Source organism: Bidens hawaiensis, unplaced genomic scaffold (assembly GCF_021521415.1).
Source record: "Bidens hawaiensis isolate Kalapana, Puna unplaced genomic scaffold, B.hawaiensis_p1.1 tig00042420_1, whole genome shotgun sequence".
NCBI classification, from domain to species: Eukaryota; Viridiplantae; Streptophyta; class Magnoliopsida; order Asterales; family Asteraceae; genus Bidens; species Bidens hawaiensis.
Window position 1 is genome coordinate 40,916 of NW_027497519.1, and position 21,656 is coordinate 62,571.

The 21,656-nt window shown below is 39.5% G+C and overlaps 1 pseudogene; it reads left to right on the plus strand.

Moving 5' to 3' along the window:
• Window positions 1–1,188: 1,188 nt before the first annotated feature.
• LOC143593634 (G-type lectin S-receptor-like serine/threonine-protein kinase At4g27290) lies at window positions 1,189–21,456 on the plus strand (annotated as a pseudogene).
• Window positions 21,457–21,656: the final 200 nt, after the last annotated feature.

Genomic DNA, 21,656 nt, shown 5'->3' on the forward strand with positions numbered 1-21,656 from the left:
TGTGGTAATTGGGAAAGCCAGTTGCTATCACTCATTTTTTAGCCATTTATTTTATTTTATTTTATTTTTCAGTTTAATTTAATTTTAATAATTATAAAACTTGGTTAGGTTGATTTTTTTTATTCGTTATAAATTATCTTCTATTCAGAAAAGAATTACCATTCATTACCAACGAAGATTTATATATGTTTCATTTGGTTTTATATATATAATTTTAAAATGTTTAAACATATAGAAGAAAAATGGTTTTAGAACACCTAAGTTAAATACATATATGTTAAAACTGGCCCACTTAAGACATGACTTCAAAATATATGTAATTCGTAAACATCTCCATCATCAAGGTTCAGGTACTTGCGAAAGTCTCGTTGATGGGTCCATCTGACCGTCTATATGCTATATAGTTCATATCCATAGGGGTAAACTCTAATCGTTTAACTGTGTCAAAACCGAAAACAAAATCGAAACCAAAACAGGTTTGCAACCATAGGTTAATTAGGGATCGGTTAGTAGTTTTAATAACTAGTTATGACCGTTAGAAATCAATCTAAACGTTTTGACCGTTTTCTAGAGATAGGATGCGAATTAACGTACCCAAACATTTTTTTAATATACTATATATACAATTCAATTCTTAAATTTCAATTGTTCCGTTAAACTTTGACACTGCCACCACTAAATACTTAATTAGTTTGGATCATTTATGCCGATTTTAAACAATTAATTTGGGTAATTCGAGTGCTTTCTATCTTATCAGTAGATTATTTGCTAGATTAATTGTTAGATTATTTATTAGTGACATTATTTGGTATATTTGCTTGAATGCTTAGTTTTCAATATTATTGTGTGTATCAGCTTGAACAATTAAAACTTGTTGACAGATTAATTATCGGACTATTAAAACTTATTTGCTATTTGTGACCCAACCCAAGCTGAATCGTTTTTTTTACAATAAATTTTTACAAAATTACTGAAAGTGCTAAATCTACTGATGACATCTTTTATAATTATTTCTACTGATGATGACTATGAAAGGATGAAAATGAAATACTATATATTCCCTTTCAAAGCAAGAAAATATATGCCTAATTGAGTAATTGATTATGCACGGGACCATCTAAATGGACTTTTGATTCTAGTTTTCAGACATGAATCAAAATGTTCTTGTTACAAAATTGTAACTGTATTATGGTTATCGATACGTTAATGCCGGAGAGAAGAGTGACCGAGACCAAGTTGATCTTTGTCTTCCTTGTTGTACTTTATGCATCAATAACCTGTTGTTATGCTGCAAACACACTATCTGCAAATCAAACCATTAGATATAATGAAACAATCATTTCGCCACAAGAAACCTTCGAGCTTGGTTTCTACAGCCCGGGCAACTCCACAAACCATTACGTCGGAATTTGGTACAAGAAAAGAGCGTACATGACAGTTGTATGGGTAGCCAACCGGAACACACCACTCACGCATATCTCTGGCGAGTTAACTCTCACCCTTCAAGGAGTTTTTGTTGGATTAATTTCTATTCCGGGTCACAAGTCGGTGAACCGGGCCTAAGAGGTTTTAACAAGTCGGTTAAAGTCTAAGGGGTATTATGAAACATTCCATATGCTTGGTGGCCAAGTTCACCTTGTTGGCCAAGTTGACCTTGATGCCCAAGTTCACCTTGGTGGCCAAGTTGAGTGGTGACCACATATTATGCTTGGTGACCAAGTTGGGTTACTAGTATAAATAGATGTACAAAGTTAGTGTTAGATACAACACAACAACAACACAACAAACACAACAATCACCACCAAAGTTATTGTAATAAGTTTTTTGAGTTATATTTTCTGGTTATAATATAAGTCGGTTATTTCTAAGTTGTGCGTTAATTATCGTTTATCATTCTTGAATTGGTATCAGAGCTCGGTTCAAGAACGCGATAATTAAAGGCCAACAAAGAAGGTGTCTCGATTGAACAAGTTGGCTTGATTTCCTGAAGAAGTTGTTATCGTGGTTGATCGAACAAGTTGGTTTGATCTCCCAAAGAAGTTGTTGTCATTGTCGATAACATAGTTCGTTCAATTGTTACTTTATTCAAACAAGTTGGGTTTGAGTAGCCATGGGTGACACGACTCCACCGCCGCCGCCAAAGGGGAAAGAGAACGGGCCATCTTCCGTTCAATGTCCAATGTTAACTGCAACGAACTATACCGTGTGGGCTATGAGGATGAAAGTAGGCCTAAGAGTTCACAAAGATTGGGACACCATCAACTCGCGTGTCTCTGATGAAGTCAAAAATGACATGGCTATGGCCTTGTTGTTTCAATCCATACCCGAAACCTTGATCATGCAAATTGAAGATCAAGAAACTGCTAAAGCCATGTGGGATTCAATTAAAACCCGACACATAGGTGCCGAACGGGTTAGAGAAGCACGTCTCCAAACCTTGTCAATGGAATTTGGCAATATGAAGATGAACGAGTCAGATTCCATAGATAACTTTGCAGGCAAGTTATCGAGCATTGCCTCGAAATCCGCAGCTCTCGGCGAAGTTATAGATGAAGCAAGGTTGGTAAAGAAGTTTCTCAAAAGTCTCCCAAGATCGAAGTATATTCAAATGGTTGCTTCGCTTGAGCAAATGTTGGATCTCAATAAAACAGGATTTGAAGATGTTGTAGGCCGACTCCGAGCCTATGAGGAGCGAATCTGAGAAGAAGAAATTCAAGGGGGTGACCAAGGTAAACTTTTATTCGGTAAATATGATTCATCAAGTCATAGAAGTTTTGAATCTGATGGGGGGCGAGGACGAGGAGGTCGAGGCTGTTTTAACGGCCAATACCGAACCCCTAGTACCGAACAAGGGTCATCAAGTCGGGGGAAAACAAAGGTGAAGAAAGATCGGTCAAAGATTTTATGTTACCGATGTGACAAGTTTGGTCACTTTGCATCAGGTTGCCCGGACCGAGTTCAAAAGGGTCAAGAAGCAAACCAAACCGAAGCCCGAGAAAATTTTGATGATGCGGCGTATATGCATCAAGTTGTGTTCTTAAATGAACAAAACCTAATACCAAAGAAATACGAGACCGAGCGGGTCGAAGATGATGTATGGTATTTGGATAATGGGGCAAGTAATCATATGACGGGAACCGGTCGTATTTTTTAGAGTTAAACGCGAACATAACTGGGAGGGTTAAGTTCGGAGATGGGTCATTTGTTTAAATCAAGGGAAAAGGCTCAATTCTTTTCCAAGGAAAATCGGGTGACCAAGACTTGTTAACCGAGATTTATTATATTCCGGAGTTAAAAAACAATATAATAAGTCTCGGTCAAGCAACAAAGTCCGGATGTGACATTAGGATGAAACATGGTCTTCTGGCCATGTACGATGAGAACGGGAGGTTACTCATGAAGGTCAAGAGATCCGAAAACCGACTCTACAAAATACGAATGAAAATTGGAGCTCCTGTGTGTTTGCAATCAAAGATTGAAGATGATGCATGGCGTTGGCACACAAGACTTGGGCACATCAATTTCGAGTTAATGAAATCGATGGCTAAGAAGGATCTTGTACGAGGTTTACCACATGTTGAACACGAAAATCAGTTGTGTGAATCGTGCTTGGTGGGTAAACAAACGAGGCGTTCGTTTCCGGCTACATCCTCGTTTAGAGCATCACAACCTTTGGAGTTAGTTCATGGTGACTTGTGCAGTCCAATAACCCCTGATGTGCGAAAAAATATATATAAATAAAACACAAATCGCAACTAAGCTTTAAAAACCAAACAATCTATCCTAGTTCACACAAACGGCAAGTGTACCGGTCGCGTATAGCACAGATAAAGAAAGTCCGGATATCGAACTCGAAGACACGTGAAAACGTTTATAATTACGAAACTCTAACCAAGACTCACCAAAATATTTAATTGATTTATTTTACAATTTAATTTAACTACTTAACTTAACTGAATGAAAACTTTTAACAAAACTTTGAAAACTTTGGTTTAAATTCAATGAATAAAGACGTCTACCTAGGAATGAATCATGTTGATAGAAATAACAAGACAATGGATTGAAAATATTCACGACACCGGTTATAAAAGATGACACAACTAAAACTTGTTTAAGAAAGTCAAATTACCTCTCAGTCTCTCTAACAAACTCTAACTTATTTTAGTTGATTTTAAAGAATAAACCGGAAAAACAATTATTAACGTGTTCAAATGACGACTCTCCTCTCGGTCTCATCGACACACTATCCTAATGGAGACAAATACTATGCCACCAAGGATCGAGGAACAATTTAACTTAACCCAAATTAAACCAACTAATTGCACATAAACACTCAAACTTGACAAGACAAAAACCCGCTCCCGCGCGGTCTTAATTCTAACAAGTAAAAGCAGCGAGACAATATTACTTCTTATCACCTCTCGGTCTCAAAGAAGATGTATTTTAACTGATTTTAGATGATATTACCCACTTATCCCTACGGTTGTACACCCCGCAAATAAACCCTAAACACCAAGTCAAGAGTCTAACAAGCAATCAATTAATCAAAACTAATTCAATTAACTAATGCAAGAGGATTATAAGTAATAAAACATAAAACACAGCCATCACACAATCTAATTTATGGTTTAGTTAAACTTTACATCAATAATTCAAGTCTTGAACATTAACAATCCATTATACAAGTCTAAACTACTCAACAATCATCTATCCTAGGTAGAACAAGCAAGTTTAGCTACTCATAGATTTTGGACAGCCATGCATACTTAAGAAAAACATCATAAACATAATCAAACTCATTCAAGATTCAAACACGATCAATCACAAGTCAAACTATCAATTACTTGCAAAACAATCCAAAATAAAAGACCAATTCAACAAAGTTAGGGTTCTTGAACAATAACCAAAGTTTAAGATCAATTACTTAGGGTTTATGGCTGAATTAATGGATGTATAAGATGCCTAGCTACTGTACCAAGATCCTCCTTGATGTCCTCCTTGATCTCCAGCCGTCACAGCCGCCAACAGCCTCTTTTTTTTCTTTTTTTTTCTTTTCCTGCTGCTGTCCGATCGCAACCTTGTGAAGAGGTTAGGGTTTTATTGATTTCGGGTTTTCTTGGTGAATAATGGCTGAAAACTCTTTTAATTATCTTCATATAATATTACTTAAGGCTTCTAACTTGTGGGCTTGGGTTGGGCCTTGAGTTATATCTTTAAAACTTGACCAACAAGTCCTCTAGAATCTTCCAAATTGACTCTTTTTTCACCATCTTTCATAAACTATCAAATAACATTTAAACTTTGTAAATTATTTCACTTAGCCCCCAATACTTTCATAAAATAAACAAATAAACATAAAAACCATAATAAAATCATAAGGAAAGTAAGTGTGTTTCACTACACATCAAACATCCCCACACTTAAGACTTTTTCGTCCCTGAAAAAGATTTGACTGCAGTTGGATCAGAATCGGAAAATCAAAGTTAAATCAAACATATAGGTTATATTTTAAAGCTCAGAAAAACGCAAAAACCGCGATCATCGATATTGTTGTCCACCTAAACCCATGCCTTAATCTTTACCGGGACAAATAAGATCCGACAATAATATTACTTAGTGGTTTACACAATTAAGACCCGCTTATTTTCTGCTTTTACCGGACCAGACCACCCCAACTTGACTTAAACCTCAAAATTAGCAGAATTAAAACTTTGTTGCTCAATATTTATGAATAGTTAAGACGATCAAGGGTATTGTTTATCCACCTAAGCTTAAGCATCAAAGTCTACCAAGCAGCCATTAGATACGATTAAGGTTCAATTATTTATAGCCAGTGCTCCCCACAACATGACATACCCCCGTTATCAAGCAATACCCCAAATCCATAACCATAGGTGAGTATGCAAAATTTTATCTGTAGGGCTTACATGTAGCGTGTCCCTTGTGGTCCGTTTCTTAATGGTAATGAGACGCGAGCAAGGGGACCCCACATGGCTAACAGCGTGGATGATCAAGTCTGTAGTGTATTTATACTTTTTGTGATCATGTTTATAGACTTATAAGGGTTTGCTCTTTGGCTTTATTTTAAATATACACAACCCCACTTAGGAATTGTGAATACCCAGATAAATAGATTGCATACAGACCCATGGCCTCCGGACCCGAAGCATCCCATCAATACAGGATTTAAGGTTATAAAACCATACGCCGATGAGGTGTAAAACACTAAACTAGCATTTTAAGATTTATATCACAGGCTACACGGCATACTCTAACGTTAAACCTACCCAAGCATCATATGATAACGTATTCAAATTTTTAAAAACTCATGATACTTCCACTTTTTTCATACCAAAATTTGAGGCTTGAGTATGGCCCAACCTTTCATTGCTTATTTTCTACGGACAAAACGCTTTACCCACAAAAGATTTCCGTTTAACCGTTTTATCAAATTTGCCCTTTCATTTTCAAGGCTGAGCCTACCGACACATCCCAAGTTAAGTACGTTTTCTTTTATTTATCTCATATTATTAGTAGTTTGTAAAACCGATTTCCGATAAATATCATCATCTCCCACTTTAATGCAAAAGAAACTGAAAACAAGGGACATTTTTTTAACAACGTACGAAAACGAAAAACAAGTGAAAACTTTTTATTTTTTTAAATTTTTTAATTTTTTTATTATTATTATTATTATTATTATTATATTTTTTTTTTCTACAACTAAGTAAAATAAATTCCCATCCCCACACTTAGAACGAAATCGTCCTCGATGAGAACAAGGAAAAGAAATAAAATAAAAATAAAACGTAAAGCATAAAATTAAAACTTGAAAGAACAGAAATTAAAATAGAGAACGGGTTACTCCCCTGGTTTAGATGCAAATTCTTCATCAGCTGTGTATGACTCAAACGAACGACCGTATAGCATTTCATTCGCGGCCGCAACCTCGGGTGAACCAGTTCCAAAACGCCATCAGAGCTACCATGCGCATAATAATACCTGTAAAAACTCAAACTCGCTCGCATGTAGCGGCGTACGAAACAGAAAACAAAAACATAAGAAATAAACATATTTTTGTGTTTTTGTATTTTTTTATTTTTTTGATTTTTATTAAATATTTTTTTTTTGTATTTTTATGTTTTTATAAATATAAATAAAAATAAAACAAATAAAAACATATAATAAAAAGAATCATAATACAAACTCTACAACTCGGGCTGTCTCCCGAATGATGCATCCATCACGACTATTCCTCGGTGAATGAGTCAAGGTAGAACACCTCGACTGTTTGATCAGTTATCGGCTCTCCTATGTAGTGCTTCAATCTATGGCCGTTCACCTTGAACTTCCCGCTTCGATCTTGTATCTCAATCGTGCCATACGGGAAAACCTCAGTGACCGTGAACGGACCCGACCATCGGGATTTCAACTTTCCCGGGAATAACCTCAATCGTGAGTTATACAGTAAAACCTTATCCCCACACTTGAACTGCTTATTACCCGTCAATTTCCTGTCATGCAGTTCCTTCGTATGCTCCTTATACCGAAATGATTGTGCATATGCGTGATCCCGGAGCTCCTCTAATTCGTGTAATTGATGGAAACGATTACCCTCTGCGGCGGGTAAATCAAGATTAACCCTTTGAAGGGCCCATGAAGCGCGGTGTTCCAATTCAACAAGAAGATGACAGGCCTTCCCATAAATCATCCGAAATGGTGTGGAACCAGTCGGAGTCTTGTAGGCTGTACGGAAGGCCCACAGAGCGTCATCTAATTTGTCGGACCAATCCCGACGATTTGAACCAACCGTTTTCTCGAGAATACGTTTGATTCCCCGATTACTCACTTCCACTTGCCCACTAGTCTGTGGGTGGTAGGCGGTCGCAAGCCGATGGGTGACCCCATAACGCTTCAACGCCTTATCCATCTGCGAGTTGCAAAAGTGAGTACCTCGATCACTGATCAAGGCTTTCGGGACTCCAAAACGAGCAAACAGACTTTTCAGAAAACGGACTACCACTCGGGCATCATTGGTGTGTAGAGCTTTGGCCTCAACCCACTTAGACACGTAATTGACGGCCACGAGTATGTATTTGTTTCCACGCGAAGATGGAAACGGTCCCATGAAATCAATACCCCATATATCAAAAACCTCACAAACTTGAATGGCATTCTGGGGCATTTCGTTTCGCGAAGAAATGTTGCCGACACGCTGGCAAGGATCGCAACTCTTAACGAACAGGTGAGCATCCTTAAAGATAGACGGCCAGTAAAAACCAGAATCAAAGACTTTCTTTGCCGTAGAATTCACACCGTGGTGACCTCCAGTCGGTCCCACATGACAATGGCTCAAAATTTGCCATCCTTCCTTGACATCCACACACCTTCTAATAAGCTGATCAGCACCAATGCGGAAAAGATATGGATCGTTCCAAAGGTAAAATTTGATGTCAGCAAAGAATTTCTTCTTTTGCTGGTAAGGCATCTTTGGGAGGTATCCGTCAGCAAGAAAGTTCGCGAAATCAGCAAACCATGGAAAACCTTCCTCATGTGCAGTAACGAACATCAGACTCTCCGTCGGAAAACGATCGTCGATCCTAACTCCTGAATCTCCTGAATCAACTCCCTCTAGACGTGAAAGATGATCAGCCGCCACATTCTCGGCCCCCTTTTTATCACGGATCTCTATATCGAACTCTTGCAGCAACAGGATCCGTCGGATAAGACGAGGCTTAGCATCCTGCTTGCTGAAAAGATATCTAATAGCGGCATGATCCGTATAAACAATCGTTTTGGACAAAACCAGATAGGACCTAAATTTGTCGAAAGCGAACACCACAGCTAAAAGCTCTTTTTCGGTGGTGGTATAGCTTTCCTGTGCGCCATTTAAGGTCCGGCTTGCATAGTAGATCGGATGGAAATGTTTATCCTTCCGTTGTCCAAGAACCGCTCCGACTGCGAAGTCGCTCGCGTCACACATCAACTCGAATGGTAACGACCAGTCGGGAACAACCATGATCGGGGCGTTAACTAGTTTGTCTTTTAAAAGATCAAACGCCTCGATACACTGCTCAGAAAAAACAAATGGAGCATCCTTCTCCAAAAGTTTGGTCATGGGTCTCGCGATTTTAGAAAAATCTTTGATGAACCGGTGGTAGAACCCAGCATGACCCAGAAAGCTACGAATTGATCTCACAGAAGTAGGCGGGGGAAGATTAGAAATGGTCTCGACCTTTGCCCGGTCAACCTCTATCCCCGCACTTGAGATTCGATGGCCTAGAACAATGCCCACGCGAACCATGAAATGACATTTTTCCCAGTTAAGGACTAGGTTGGTGTCAATGCAGCGGGACATCATCCTCTAGAGATTTGATAAACAATGATCGAAAGAACTCCCAAATACGGAAAAATCGTCCATGAACACCTCCATGGAGTCCTCGATCATATCATGGAAAATGGCCACCATACACCTCTGGAATGTGGCCGGAGCGTTACAAAGTCCGAACGGCATACTTTTGTAAGCAAACGTTCCGTAAGGGCAGGTGAAAGTGGTTTTCTCCTGGTCGTCGGGAGCTATCGGAACCTAGAAGTACCCGGAGAAACCATCTAGGAAGTAGTAGTACTGCTGACCTGCTAAACGCTCTAACATCTGATCAATGAATGGGAGAGGAAAGTGGTCTTTCCTGGTGGCATCATTCAGTCGGCGATAGTCGATGCAGACTCGCCATCCTGTCACAGTCCTCGTGGGAATAAGCTCGTTCCTCTCGTTGGTGACGACAGTCATGCCACCCTTTTTAGGAACCACTTGGACTGGACTCACCCAAGCACTATCAGAAATGGGGAAAATGATCCCCGCATCAAGGAGTTTAATGATCTCCTTCTTTACGACCTCTTGCATTTTCGGATTAAGCCGCCGTTGCGGCTGGACGACAGTTTTGAAATTTTCCTCCATGAGGATTTTATGAGTGCAGAACGAAGGGTTGATACCCTTGATGTCGATAATCTTCCAAGCAATAGCCTCCTTGTGCTCTCGTAGCACCCTCAACAACTTCTCCTTCTCGACCTCGGTCAACGCAGATGCAATGATCACTGGAAGCTTCCTCTATTCATCTAAAAAAGCATACTCAAGGTGGGAAGGTAAATCCTTAAGCTCTAAGGAAAGAGGAGGACTCTCGACCGAAGGTCGGTCCATCGGATCGTCTCGTACGATCTCAGCAGACACGCCAGATTCAGGGGTATGCGACTCGGTGTCGTCATCTTAGGACTGATTGGTTACGGCAACCATTTCAATCTCCGGAATCTCCCTATCGAAAATCTGGGTGTCGGAGGCAGATCCTCCACAAATTTCGCTGAAAAACTCCCCGACATGCTCCATGATGGTATCAATGAAGTATAAGGAGTCATCAGCAGACTTGGGGTGTTTCAGTGACTGTTGAACGTCAAAGGTGACGTTCTCATCCCCAACTCTTAAGATTAATTTACCCTCGCAGACATCGATCAATGCCTGTGCAGTGGCAAGGAATGGTCGGCCCAAGATGAGTGGGACACTATCGTCATCGTTCATGTCCAGGATGACAAAGTCCACCGGGAAGATGAAATTTTCGACACGAACAAGCATGTTCTCGACCACCCCTCGGGGGTATTTCACAGAACGATCAGCAAGCTGGATACTCATACGGGTAGGCCTTGGTTCGCCTAGTCCCAACTTGCGATACACGGAATACGGCATGAGATTAATACTGGCACCAAGATCTGCCAGCGCATGGACGACCGAATTATCACTCAAGATGCAGGGAATTGTAAAACTCCCAGGATTGGACATCTTTTCTGGTAACTTTCTCTGCAAGACTGCAGAGCAACCAGCACTCAGAGGAATGGAAGAGACTTCGGCTAACTTCTCTTTGTTCGAAAGAATATCCTTAAGAAACTTTGCGTATTTGGGCATTTGTGTAAGTGCCTCAAGGAAAGGAATATTAAGATGAAGTTGCTTCAGAAGATCAAGAAATTTGGAGGTCTGCTCCTCCTCTCTATCCCTACGGACTCTCCCGGGAAATGGGAGTCTAGGTTTGTAGACTCTCGGTGGTGTGCTGGGTGATGGTTGGTTCTCGGCCTGTGCTGTACTTCCTGGGATGTGCCTTTGATGCACCCTGGCCGTTGGAGACTCCAACTGAATCTCCTCGTCTACCTGCTCCTCTACATCTACCGCAGGCTCGTTAACGACTCCTCTCGTCGCCTCTTGAATCACGGGCTTGCTACGTGCCCCCGCACCGCTCCTTGTCGTCACAGCCTTCGCGAACGCCTTCGGATTTTGTTCAGTGTTACTTGGAAGTGTACCTGGCGACCTCTCATTTAGACGACTTGCTATCTCTCCCATCTGACGCTCAAGATTTTGAATTGACGCTCCTTGATTTCTCATGAATGACTCGTGCTCCCGGAATTTCTCTTGAGTTTCTTTGTGACGGGAGTCCTCTCGAGTCATGAGTTGCGAGGACTTCTTCTCCCCACTACTCTTGAGTTTCTGTGTCTGCTGTGCCATCATCTCCTCTAACGTGGGCTTCTTCTCCCCACTACTCGGTCCCTCACCGGAATCCTGGAATAGGCTCTGACGTTGCTGGAAGCCGGACTGATTTCCGTTCCTCCAGTTGGAATTTTGGTTACCTCTCCACCCCGAATTATAAGAATTGAAAGAATGTTGATTTCGGTTTGGATTATTAACGAAGTCGACTGCCTCCTCCTGGAAACCTACGGGGCATTGAACGGTATTGTGTCCCCCTCTACAGATCTCGCATAACTTACTTTTCACCTGCAGGTCCTTCACGATCTTTGCTAACGCTTCGACTTGTGCCGCAAGTGCGGTGCTCGTGTCGACCGAATGCATGCCGCGTGATAGGGAATCGACGGTTTTGGTGCTCTTAACTGGTGGTCATTGGTATCCACTGATGGCTAAACCGTTAAACAAGGCAATGTACTCATCCGTATCTTTCGTCGTCAGTAGGTTGCCTCCTGCAGCTGTGTCGAGCATACTCTGAGTTGCGTACGTCACTCCGTTGTAGAACTTCTCGACAACCACCCAGTCTTGTAGGCCGTGGTTTGGACATAATGCGAGTAGATTTTTGAACCTTTCCCACACCTCGTAGAAGCTCTCGGTGTCCTCCATCTGGAAGGAATAAATTTGGTTACGCAAGCGAGCGGCCTTAGCCGGAGGATCATATTTTTGAAGAAATTGGGTCTGCATGGAAGCCCAAGTAGCAATGGATCCCTGTGGGAGGGACTCAAGCCACAGACTCGCATGATCAACGAGTGAGAATGGAAAGATTCGGAGTTTTATGGCGTCTTCGGATACGCCGGCAAGATGAAACGTGTCGCAGATACGTGCAATACGAGTGAGATGAGAATGCGGGTTCTCGTTGAGCAACCCGTGAAACTGAGCAGAATGAGCAATCGTGTTCAGAACATTAGATGGAATCTGCCAAGTCGTTTGAACTCCTATAGCTGGTGGAGCAATGCTGGATCTCGCGCCAGCATCGACCGGACGGGCCCGGTCTGCAACTGTCCTCCTCGGTGGTGGATTCGCGTCGCCCATAATCCTATCCCTAATGACGGGTTCAGAAAAAGTAGGAGAAGAAAACTTATTACCGACGGATGTAGATGAACTGGAAGACGGTTTTGTACGACGTCTCTCAAGAATCTCTCTCTCTGGTTCGGGAAATCCTTCAACTTCTGGTGGTCCTAGAGATCGAGTACGTCGCATACAACTATTAAAATAAATAAAAGAAATTATAATTAGCTAAACTATTTTAAACTAACAAACAAAACAAATAAGAAAGACAAGTAGTAAACAAGGCAAGTCCTAACTCGAGTCGTTCTTAATACGCCTCTAACCGTGTCCCCGGCAACGGCGCCAAAAACTTGATGTGCGAAAATATATGTATAAATAAAACACAAGTCGCAACTAAGCTTTAAAAACCAAACAATCTATCCTAGTTCACACAAACGGCAAGTGTACCGGTCGCGTATAGCACAGATAAAGAAAGTCCGGATATCGAACTCGAAGACACGTGAAAACGTTTATAATTACGAAACTCTAACCAAGACTCACCAAAATATTTAATTGATTTATTTTACAATTTAATTTAACTACTTAACTTAACTGAATGAAAACTTTTAACAAAACTTTGAAAACTTTGGTTAAATTCAATGAATAAAGACGTCTACCTAGGAATGAATCATGTTGATAGAAATAACAAGACAATGGATTGAAAATATTCACGACACCGGTTATAAAAGATGACACAACTAAAACTTGTTTAAGAAAGTCAAATTACCTCTCAGTCTCTCTAACAAACTCTAACTTATTTTAGTTGATTTTAAAGAATAAACCGGAAAAACAATTATTAACGTGTTCAAATGACGACTCTCCTCTCGGTCTCATCGACACACTATCCTAATGGAGACAAATACTATGCCACCAAGGATCGAGGAACAATTTAACTTAACCCAAATTAAACCAACTAATTACACATAAACACTCAAACTTGACAAGAAAAAAACCCGCTCCCGCGCGGTCTTAATTCTAACAAGTAAAAGCAACGAGACAATATTACTTCTTATCACCTCTCGGTATCAAAGAAGATGTATTTTAACTGATTTTAGATGATTTATATTACCCACTTATCCCTACAGTTGTACACCCCGCAAATAAACCCTAAACACCAAGTCAAGAGTCTAACAAGCAATCAATTAATCAAAACTAATTCAATTAACTAATGCAAGAGTATTATAAGTAATAAAACATAAAACACAGCCATCACACAATCTAATTTATGGTTTAGTTAAACTTTACATCAATAATTCAAGTCTTGAACATTAACAATCCATTATACAAGTCTAAACTACTCAACAATCATCTATCCTAGGTAGAACAAGAAAGTTTAGCTACTCATAGATTTTGGACAGCCATGCATACTTAAGAAAAACATCATAAACATCATCATAAACATAATCAAACTCATTCAAGATTCAAACACGATCAATCACAAGTCAAACTATCAATTACTTGCAAAACAATCCAAAATAAAAGACCAATTCAACAAAGTTAGGGTTCTTGAACAATAACCAAAGTTTAAGATCAATTACTTAGGGTTTATGGCTGAATTAATGGATGTATAAGATACCTAGCTACTGTACCAAGATCCTCCTTGATGTCCTCCTTGATCTCCAGCCGTCACAGCCGCCAACAGCCTCTTTTTTTTCTTTTTTTTTCTTTTCCTGCTGCTGTCCGATCGCAACCTTGTGAAGAGGTTAGGGTTTTATTGATTTTGGGTTTTCTTGGTGAATAATGGCTGAAAACTCTTTTAATTATCTTCATATAATATTACTTAAGGCTTCTAACTCGTGGGCTTGGGTTGGGCCTTGAGTTATATATCTTTAAAACTTGACCAACAAGTCCTCTAGAATCTTCCAAATTGACTCTTTTTTCACCATCTTTCATAAACTATCAAATAACATTTAAACTTTGTAAATTATTGCACTTAGCCCCCAATACTTTCATAAAATAAACATAAAAACCATAATAAAATCATAAGGAAAGTAAGTGTGTTTCACTACACATCAACCCCATCCGCTATCTCGGATAATAGGTTTGTCTTTTTTATTATAGACGATTACTCACGATACATGTGGACGTTTTTATTGAAAGAAAAAGGTGAAGCGTTTGAAAGTTTTAAGAGGTTTAAATCCCTGATCGAGACGGAGGCGGGTTTACCAATGAAAACTCTCCGAACCGATAGGGGAGGAGAATTCACTTCACGTGATTTCAATAGGTTCTGCGATGAAAGTGGAATTATTCGGCATTTAACCGCCCCGTACATGCCACAACAAAATGGCGTGGTAGAAAGGCGAAACCGGACTTTAATGGGGATGGTGCGGAGTATTCTAAAGGCGATGCATGTACCGAATTATATGTGGGGAGAAGCGGTCCGACATTCAACCTTTTTAATCAATCGGGTCCCAACCCGGGCCTTGGTTGATCAAACTCCATATGAACGGTTCAAGAAAAAGAAACCGATTATTGAACACGTTCGAGTATTTGGGTGCATGGCGTATGCTAAAGTTGATAGTGTACATCTAAAGAAACTTGATGATAGGTCAAGACAGCTCGTTTATCTCGGGTCAGAGACGGGTTCAAAAGCATATCGTCTCTTCGATCCGAACACCCGGAAAATTGTTGTTAGTTGAGACGTTGTGTTTGACAAAAACAAAGGGTGGAATTGGGTAAAGAAAGTCGAGAAGAATGACTACAAACCGGGTATGCTTTCTATTGTTGGGGGGGGGTGCGGTTGACAATGGTCAAATCGAACCCACCATTGAAGAAACGTCTGGAAGCAACCCGGGTAGCCCAAGCTCTGAACCTGCATCATCAGTTCAACCAAACGACTCAACCAAACCAAGTCATATCGGGCCTAATTCCACAACCCGCTCTCAAGTTCAGTCGACGAGTAATGGGTCACAAGTCCATTCGGGGTGATAATGAGGCCCAAATAGGTCTAAGACGTTCAACCCGAGTCTCGGTTTTACCAAGAAGATTACAAGAAGATTATGTGTTACATATTGACTCTGACTATGAGCAATTGCTTCTCACAGCAAGTGGTGAACCGAGTAGCTATTTTGAGGCTAAGTCGAACCAAGAATGGGTTCGAGCTATGAATACCGAGATCGATTCGATAAACAAGAATGAAACATGGAGGTTAGTTGAACTTCCAAATGGTGCAAAATGTATCGGGTTGAAGTGGGTTTTCAAAATCAAACGAAATGCGGATGGAACGGTAAACAAGTACAAAGCTCAGTTGGTTGCAAAGGGTTACGTGCAACAACCCGGGATTGACTTTGATGATGTTTTCGATCCGATAGCCCGAATCGAGACCGTTCGGCTACTAATCGCATTGGCTGCATCTAACGGGTGGGAAATCCACCATCTTGATGTAAAGACGGCATTTCTACATGGTACAAGCTCGAGTATAATTTCCGATTTCAAAAAGGGTATGGCGACCAAGTTTGAGATATCGGATCTCGGGAAGTTGACCTACTATCTCGGAATCGAAGTAGTCCAACAAGAGGACGGAATAGTAATTACACAAGAAGGATATGCCAAAATGATTCTAAAGGAGACCGGTATGCAAAACTGTAATCCGTCTCAAGTCCCGATGGATCATGGTGTGAAATACTCAAAAGCCGAGAATGAAGTCGAACTCGATGCAACCGAGTATCGAAAGGTAGTGGGTTGCTTACGGTATTTATTACACACTCGTCCGGATATGGCATACTCTGTAGGTATTGTTAGTCGATATATGCAAAGCCCACGAGAATCTCATGGTATGGCAATACGACACCTATTGAGATATTTGAAGAAAATGACGAGTTATGGGATCAAGTACGGGAAGAATGGGTCCAAACGACTTGTCGGGTATAGTGATAGTAGTCACAACATAGATGAGGATGATGGTAGAAGTACCACGGTGCACGTGTTTTATTACGGGAAATCTCCAATTACATGGTGCTCACAAAAGCAAGCAACAGTTGCACTCTCGTCGTGTGAAGCCGAGTACATGGCGGCTTTAACAGCCGCATGTCAAGCTGTATGGCTCCTACAGTTGTTGAGTGAGTTGACTGGAGAAGCATTGCAGAAAGTTATATTGAAAGTTGATAACACGTCCGCAATAGCCCTTGTAAAAAATCCGTTTTTCACAACCAAACAAAGCATATAAAGTCTCGCTTTCATTTTATCCGAGATTGCTACAACGACGGCGAGGTAGATGTTGAGCACATTAGTGGGAAAGAGAAACGAGACGATATCCTCACTAAAGCACTCGCAAGAATCAAGTTCACGGAGATGCGCGAGTTACTTGGAGTTGAAGACCTTTCTAATCCGAATCAGAAATTAGGGGGGTGAATGTTGGATTAATTTCTATTCTGGGTCACAAGTCGGTGAACCGGGCCTAAGAGGTTTTAACAAGTCGGTTAAAGTCTAAGGGGTATTATGAAACATTCCATATGCTTGGTGGCCAAGTTGACCTTGATGCCCAAGTTCACCTTGGTGGCCAAGTTGAGTGGTGACCACATATTATGCTTAGTGACCAAGTTGGGTTACTAGTATAAATAAATGTACAAAGTTAGTGTTAGATACAACACAACAACACAACAATCACCACCAAAGTTATTGTAATCAGTTTTTTGAGTTATATTTTCTGCTTATAATATAAGTCGGTTATTTCTAAGTTGTGCGTTAATTATCGTTTATCATTCTTGAGTTTTAGTTCTTCGGGACACCACCACGGGCACTGCCCTATGGAACTCATCAAGGATGACGTCAGTCAGCAATCCTATCGGTCAGCTTCTAGATACAGGCAACTTCATAATTTACGAAGAAGGCGAAAACATCAATCAAGAAATCCCATATGGCAAAGTTTCGACTTTCTGACAGACACTTCACTTCATAGAATGAAATATGGCTGGAATTTGGTTACCGAGATTGAAAGGCACTTCACGTCATGGAAATCCGACGATGATCCTGCTTCTGGTAATTTTTCTTATGGGATTGATACGAGAGGTTATCCTCAAGTGATCGTATGGGAGGGCCCAAAAATATGGTTCCGGGGAGGTCCATGGAACGGACTCTGGTATACTGGAAATCCCAATTTTAGACAGAACCCGATGTACAACAACACCTTTGTTATTAATCAAAAAGAAATTTACTTCCAGTTTGATCTTACAAATACTTTAGTTTTAATGCGGGTGGTGTTACGGCCAAATGGTCGTATGGAGCGCTTGTTATGGGATGATAACAAGCAGAAATGGAACATCTTTTTGGCCCCAGAATTCGATCAATGTGCTCCGTATGCTGTGTGTGGGCCAAATGGGATGTGCAACATTGACAACTCCCCGGTTTGTGAATGTTTGAAGGGGTTTGAACCAAGATATCCTGATCGGTGGAGTGCTGCAGATTCGTCACAAGGGTGTCAACGCACCATCCCTTTGGATTGTGGACCGGGGGAAGGGTTCAACAAATATTCTAACTTGAAATTACCCGACAATCGGTGGTCATGGTATAACCAGACAATGACTCTTGTGGTCAGTGAGAAGATGTGCAAAAGCAATTGTTCATGTAGTGCTTACACAAATTCCAATGTCTCGGGCGCTGGTAGTGGTTGCTTGCTATGGTTCGGTGACCTAGTTGATATCAGAACATTTTCAAAATATGGGGACACTCTTTATATACGAATGGCACCTTCGGAGCTAGGTACCTCAATACATTATTTTTAATATGGGGCCATCTATACAAACACGTTTGATATCTATTCCTACATTATTTCAAATGACCGTCTGGATAGCTGTTTTGTCCATAAATTTTTGAAGTTTGATCGTCTATGGCCTTCCAACGAGTAATTTTCAAAGTTCGACCCCCAATGGTTAGCACGACTACCTGAATGTTGTTCAAAAGGTCGTACTGATCAATAATTTTCAAAGCTTGATTTTTTTTATTGTCAAACATGTAGTCTAAATGTTTTGTTGACGGCCGTTTGATGGAGTGAAATCAGATGAGGATTATGTAGCTATAGCATGACCCCTTTTATAATTATCACTATCTTTATACCGATCACGTGAACATTATGTGTTGTGTAGACTCAATAGAAAGAAGGAAAAGCTCAAGTACAAGGATAAAAGTACGAGTTATGGTCCCCATAGTATTTATGGTTTCAGTCATCCTAGTTTTGATATGCTTATATTATCGTTTCAATAGGAAGAAGCAACCTCAAAAAGGTATGAAGTAATTTGAATACTCTTTATAGGTTGGCTTATAACATTGTGCTTTATTATCAAAACAAAAACCGTTAAATATTACCCAAATGTACTGAATCATTTTGCTAGTTATAAGAATTATCCACTTTACAGGGACACCCAAAAACTTGTTTGAACATGATCCTAAAAACAGAAGTGATGACGAAGATCTAGAGCTTCCACTGTTTGGCTTGTCTACATTACTTAAGTCTACAGACAATTTTTCAGTGAATAACAAACTTGGTGAGGGCGGTTATGGTCCTGTTTACAAGGTATTTCCACGTTGTACATATGGTGTTCTTAACTTAATGTGTTACTATACATGAATTTAGATCAAATACAAATGAAATTAATATGCTATTGTGAGAATCAAGTATAGTAATAATATATACAAGTAGAATAATTATGTAATTACATCATAGAGTAATTACATAATTACTCTACTTGTATATATAATTACTTTGTTTGATTCTCACAATTAACACGTTAATTTCATTTGTACGTTAACTTTTACCTATTATATATAACTAGGAATTTACCCGGCGCGTTGCGCCGGACAGGTCGGTAAAATATAGGTGGTGATAAAACTCACACGTTGTCGGTCTCGAGCGTTGAGATGATAAGTCGACGTGAATTCAGTCGGCTTCTTACGATACCAGAACAAAAACAAAAATGACAGTTGGTCGGTTTTCGTTATGGTGGTACTGGAACTAAAACAAAAGGCACTGACTTTACGCGTATTTTGTTAGTTTCTTTCCCGTTCGTTACGGTACTGGAACTAAAACAAAAAATAAAAAAGAAATTTGGCATACGGTCGGTTTCGTTATGTTCGTTATGGTACCGGAACTAAAACAAAAAAACCAAACGGCACCAAAGCCCTAGCATTGTCAGTCTCGGACATTGATGCAATGAGTTTACACGAATTCAGTCTGTTTCTGTTACGTAAACAAAAATTGACGTTAGGTCGGTTCTCGTTACATTCGCTATGCTACCAATAATAAAATAGACAATCAAAATAGTATGGACAAGTTTGGTGCCGCACTTAGTTAGCGACACCAAACTTTTCATTTATATATATAATATATAATAATACTATAAGTTAATCAAATAATGCCGGCCTTGACTTCTGAAAACATACATTTGTTGCCTTCACTTCTTGGATTTATTTACTTGTGGTTTTATGACTTTTTCTTCATTGATTAATTAATTAATAATAACCTTTATATATAAGCTGATATAATTAAAAATTCATTGCATTTGTATTATGGTCCTCTGTGACAATAACTTTTATTTTTTATTAACAATATATATATATATATATATATATATATATATATATTCGTGAATCTCTAGTTATACAAGTTTACTTACCGATTTTTTAATGGTCAATTAAACAAATATAATTTGTTGTATTTTAGGGTGTACTCGAAGATGGAAAAGAAATAGCAGTGAAGCGGTTAGCAAAAACATCCACTCAAGGAATTCACGAATTTAAGAATGAAGTTATTTCAATATCTAAACTACAATATCGCAATCTTGTAAAGCTCTTAGGCTATTGCATAGAGGCAACAGAAAATATGTTGATTTATGAATACATGCCAAATAAAAGCCTCGATTTCTTCATATTTGATAGAACTCAAAGCAAACTCATTGATTGGCCAACACGTTACCACATTATCAATGGAATTGCTCGCGGACTTATGTATATTCACCAAGATTCTAGACTTAGAATCATACACAGAGATCTAAAAGCTAGCAACATTTTGCTTGACATGGATATGAACTCAAAGATATTAGATTTTGGCATAGCTAAAAGTTTTGGAGGAAACCAGATAGAGGCAAACACAAATAGAGTGGTTGGAACATAGTGAGATTCGCGTACACTCATCTCATTCCATTTTATATTGCGAACTATTTACAATGACCTTGATTCATGGCAGCGGCTACATGGCTCCAGAATACGCAAGAGACGGTGTCTTTTCGATCAAATCAGACGTATATAGTTTCGGGGTAGTGGTCTTGGAAATCATACGTGGAGTGAAAAACAGAGGATTTGTCCACAAAGAACACTACAATAACCTTATGGGACATGTAAGTTTTTGCAAGAAATTTAGAAATGCAAATTATATGAATGGTTTAAAACATTAAAAAAAGAAAAAGAAAGAAAAGGTAACTCCAGTTATGGTTTAAAACAGATGATGTGCGACTTTGAACAAAGCTAGTAATCTGAATAGAAACGAGAATACCAAAACATAACTTGTGTTCTTTTATCTTGATAGGCATGGGGACTCTATAATGAAGGCAGATATTTGGAGTTGGTTGCTAAGTGTCTAGGTGAATCAATCAATGTATCTCAGGTTCTAAGATGCATTCATATTGGTTTGTTGTGTGTCCAACGTCGCCCAGAAGATAGACCGACCATGACTTCCGTGATCTTGATGTTGGGGAGTGAGGGTACCTTGCCTTCACCCAAAAAACCTGGTTTTTATGTTGGAGAAGGTGTGCAAGATACTGCACAATCATATGGGAATAATTCTAATAATGAACTAACCATTTCAATGTTAAATGGTAGGTAATAAGATATTTGCATGTACTAGAAGAAACATCACCATATTATCCAGGAAAAAACTTATTATGGTGTAGTTAATATATATACTGTATTAAGTAAGGAAAATAAAAGGCTCGGGTATTAAATTTTGATCGACTAAAGACCTCACTAGCCAGTATGTTAATAGTCATATTTCATGTCACTAATATTAGTGATCAACAACTCTACAAATAAGGTGGTTTGAATTATATCGATTCGGGAATCCCAAATT